The sequence below is a fragment of the Coregonus lavaretus genome, assembly GCF_964263955.1.
Source record: "Coregonus lavaretus genome assembly, chromosome: 6".
Lineage (NCBI taxonomy): Eukaryota > Metazoa > Chordata > Actinopteri > Salmoniformes > Salmonidae > Coregonus > Coregonus lavaretus.
The window spans coordinates 35,338,874-35,343,914 of record NC_139993.1 but is presented as its reverse complement, the minus strand read 5'-3'; positions in this window follow the sequence as shown (position 1 = coordinate 35,343,914).

The window sequence follows — 5,041 nt, the reverse complement described above, 5'->3', positions numbered from 1 at the left end:
ACAGCGGAAAACACAATATTTGGTACAATGATTGATTCTCTACACTATACTTGCTTGTTTTGTCACATATCTAAAATTAGGTGAACTAGTAAAATATTTGCAACCAGGAAATGGCAAAACGATTTCTGCATGGTGCATCTTTAAGGAACATCTGTATTTGCTTTCGCTAGTGTGCTGCTGTACCTGCAGGATCCTCTGGCACTAGAACATTACTGCAGATTGCTCCGGCCTACTTCGATAAGATGATATGTGGCTCCTGCTGTGACGGGCTTGTTTTAGTAGAGCTGGCCTGGCCACTGGATTGATCTGGACTGTCAAACCATGTACTGAACTGGAGCACCCCCGAGAGGGATGTTCACACAGACCCAAAAGGCTACTCCTACCCCAACACTGCATGTTTTATAAAACCAAGGGAAAAAGAGAACAGAAGTCATAGCTTTGCTGCAGGTTGGTAAATAAATCCACACTGTATTAGTTTTTTATTGATCATAGCAATAATGACAAATCATTTGAATCAGAGTAAAGCTATCGTGGAATCTAATGGAATGCTGGCATTGTTTATTCTGTCATATTTGCTGATGTAGGCTAGGTGATGAGGTTCTTATGGAGGCTGAGACTGCTGCCCTACTTTCCCTCCGCTTTTCTATCGATTGGGAATCCTAATCACTGTGGAGTCATTAATTGATGTGCATGGGCTCTGGTGTATATTAACAGTTCCACACACTGTCAGACCCTCAACACCTGAAATGAACAACACACGGGAGGGGGATGGAGAAGAGAGAGAACTGAGGGAGGTAGGAGGAAAGAGTTGCAGTCCCCTTGTCTTCCTCTTCTTCCCCCTCTTTTTGCTTTGGAGTATCATTAAAAGGTAAAAATGAGACACACCACAACCATTAATGCTTCATTTATTTACTTATTGGAAAAAACCCAAATAACGGTTTAATTGTTTGGTCCCTCAAGGCTCAAATAGGTCTGGGTCAACAAATCAAAGTTATTTATAAAGCTCTACTTTAACTAGTGCTTTGAGAAATGTAGCAGTTATAAGCAGGAATACAGAAATAGATTGTATAGTTTTCTCTTTCATGGAAATAAATCTCTAAATTGTAGAATATCAGTTAGCATGGCATGACTCCTAAACAAAGGTAGATTCCATAGAATGCAAAACCTATAAGTACCAGTGTGGATTTAAATGTCTGTTCTGCCTCAGTGTCGACCATGGAATCATTAATTTGGTACAGTAGTTTGAGAAAACATGAAGATATGTACTAAAACGGTTAATTATCATGCAAACCTATGCACAGTAATGCGTCGATGCATTGGACAGGCTACTTGTTAGTGTACAAAACGTATTTCACCACAGTGTCCCCAGTTACGTCTACACCTAATAAAATACAGACTACTCTAGCTCCTGCAACATTGTGCTTGTATACACAACAAAGTTCATCTTTGTACAAATGTACTAATTTATTTGTGCCTCTAGTCTTTGTCATTAAGTTGGTGTTATCACCCCCTTGCTTCCACCAATTCAACTAAAGTCCAGAAATGATGCACTATTCTTCTCATTACTGACAAGAATCAGAGAATGCTGAGCAACCAGTAACCTCAAAGGCATCTGATCTTGTTTGTTCCCAAGGTGACTTTCTGAAAAAGGCACCTGGTAATGACACAAAATGGTGCTGAGACATGTGAAGCCCCTGGGTTTCCTTCCCATGGTGACATGTGCACTGTCTGATGTGTGGGCTATGTGAAGTAGGTGAGAGACACTTGAAACCCCACCTCTTTAAGGAATACCTGGGATAGGATAAAGTAATCCTTCTACCCCCCAAAAAAATACATTGTAAAGTGGTTATCCCACTGGCTATAAGGTGAATGCACCAATTTGTAAGTCGCTCTGGATAAGAGCGTCTGCTAAATGACGTAAATGTAAAAATGTAAAGGAAGGATATCACTAGCCTCCACGCTAGAAGACCAATTCAAGCCCTCTCACCAGCTTACATCTTGGCCATTGTTCCCCTAATGAGGGAAGATGCATTCTGCCTGTCAGTCCACTCAGCTATAACAAGGAGCTATCTGATGTCCCTATTAGAGGAAATATATCTGATTCACCGGGGCTGTGAAGTAGCACGATCACACCCAAAAAGAGGGAAATGACTGCTAGAAATATCTCCCTCTTTTCCATTTACGGCAATTTCACTATCTTCATTGTGTTACACCCTCAGCAAGAGACCAGGCAGAGTAGACTACTACTAAGGGAGGGGGACTCCTTTGTTTTTGATCAAATATTCAACACCTCTTCCTGCAGCAGTTTCCTCAAAACGTGGGGGAATAACTAGCCCTCTGAGGAAACTGGAAATGTAGGAGAAGAACCGGGTCTGAGAGCTGCTGCTGCTTCTGCTGATTGTGGGATGTGGGAGAAGCAGTCTCCCAGCCGCTACACAGTTAAGTGCAAAATAGTTTCCAAGGTAATTCTGGAATGGGCATGCCATTCCTTGCCATCTTTTGGCCCATAAGACATAATCTGATAATGGGGTTATACTTGAACAGCATTGGGTTGCAAAGTCCACACAGAGGATTTCAAAGGAGAAGATGTGGAATTTGCTACAAATAACAACTTAGTTCTGGTTTGGTAACAGACAGGAAGTGCAGTCCTTATAGCCCAGAGGGATGTGCTGCTGCGTTATCAACTTTCACAGGAGAAGGAGGGGAAAGAGAAGAATGTGAGCAAACAAATAAAGCCTGTTTGGTAAACCCATGCACGAGAAAGCATGCCTTTCTTATAAATAAATTCAATAATTGCAAATGTCTGCGAGGGCAACATCGGCCCCATTCAAAGCCTTAATTTAAACCTTTACAGTTATAGACCAGCACTAACCAACACTGTTGGGGGAGGCCAAGGGAGCCTTGCCTTTGATGTGTGATTCTAACAGAGTTGTCAGCAGGGGTTGGAACAAAAGGAACAACATTTTTCAAGGAACAGAAACAGGATGAAAGTGATCCATACTGTTCCAGAACAGAACCGTTATTTTAAAAGCATTGGAACCGATTAATAACGTTACTTTACATTCCAGGCATTTTTTTTCTAGTCCCACAACAAAACACCTATGCAAACCCTCACTCTGTCACTCAAACGTATTCCAGTGTCTGCCTGCAAGCTGAAAATCTTTGCCTGTGCGTGTGTGTTTAGGCTACCTGCCCCTCCCCTCTCCGAAGCATAGGCTACTGTACTGATGTTACAAGCTTGATTCAGAAGACGGGGAGAGCTTTTTAATTAGCTAGAAAATAATGGATTTACTTTTTCAATGCTAGTTAAGGATACTATATGCCTAGTTATGTTTTATGTTGGATTTATTAACTACAAAAAAGTTAAAACGTGTTTTTAATTCTGGTGCAGCTCTGCACACAAGCTTGTTAGCTAGCTAGCTTGCTCAAAGGACTTTCAACGTTCCTCCATAGAAGCCATTCCTCCTAGGTATAATTCTGTGGACCTAATTCAGACAATGCATGTCATAACAAGATGCCCAGCACTTCAACCCTCTCTCGCTCTCTCCACCCACAAAATGTCAGTCGCATCTTGCACCATAGGCTACCCTTGTCTGTTCATCACGCATGTAAACAACTAGCTTGCCTGCTCTATCTGAACTGATTGGTGAAGTAATTTAATGAGCTAAATGTTAAAAAAAAAATGATTTGACAGGTTAAAAAAGGAATGATCTAAACCAGTACTTTGTTTTGGGTTCGAAACTGTTCAGAGCTTTATTTTGCTAGTCGGGACAGTGGAACGAAATGAAAGAGAAAAAAAGCGGTTCTGTTCAAAACTAAACGATTGGAAAAAATAATGTTGGTTCCAACCCCTGGTTCAGTAATACTTGAGATCCCTCCATTTGCTGACAAGGTATTTTTGGCACAGATATTAGGTAAAAACCTGTCATTTAAGCTGCTCTCACCATGGCCTCCTATATGTCACTTATTAATGTCACAACCAGAGTGAAATATAAAACAAGCATAGACACATTTAAATTAAATCTGTCAACAAATACAAAAGGCATTGAACAACATGTCCTAACAACTATCACTTTTCTGGAAAGTAGTAAGACATTTTTTTATAGAAACATGAGGCCAGATATTCAGCAACAAAGACACTTGATGAAGAATATTCTCTGATCCAGTGTGGATATGACGAGGCGGTCCTAATACCGCAATTTATTTGGTGTCCAAATTAGGACAGCATCTTCATATCCATTTAATGAGTGTTTATGAGAAGAAAATTCATGGTCTGCTCGGTTTCTGTTCCTAGTACCATAGATTCTGATTAAATTACATCACATTACAATTCAACAGCTATCTGTCAGAAAACATTTGATCATACAGGATTACAATTTAAGGGATTGTGTCAGTGAATGAACAATACTCTACTGAAATAGTGGATGACTATTCAGACGTCCCGAGAAACATGTTCAAAATAATATGGGGGCAATGTGAAATTTGGCTTCAAAAACATCTCAGGGATTCCTAATAATTTGTAAAACAATTATGATTACTTCTTCAAGAGTCAAAATGCCACATGGCAAGATTTATATATTTCAATGGCCAAAGACAATAGATATCCAGATCCATAGATAACGAATGAAATGATCAAAACGTAATGGAAAACATAAATAAACCTATTTTGATATTTACCCAAGACTGGCCTATAGTGCCCAGGTAATCTTTGTATCCAGATCTTGAGATGACTTCAAATCTAATAGCGCCTGGTTTCACAGTGGATAGACTAGTGCAGAGGGATACTGGGTCTTAACATCATCATTTCTCTAAGAGGAGAAAGGAATCACAGCAGTAAGAGACACTATGGTACTGTAGATACTATCTAGGGGTGTATTCTTAAAATAGCCTACATGATACTGTATAGTGTAGCCTGTTTTCATGTTACAGGTCTAGGACCAGCTAATTCAGACAGAAACAGAGAAATTGTAGTTACCCGGCGTAGACTGAAATCAAATTAAACACAAAGATCAGGGAGGAGTGGAGGAGGACTGGAGCCATG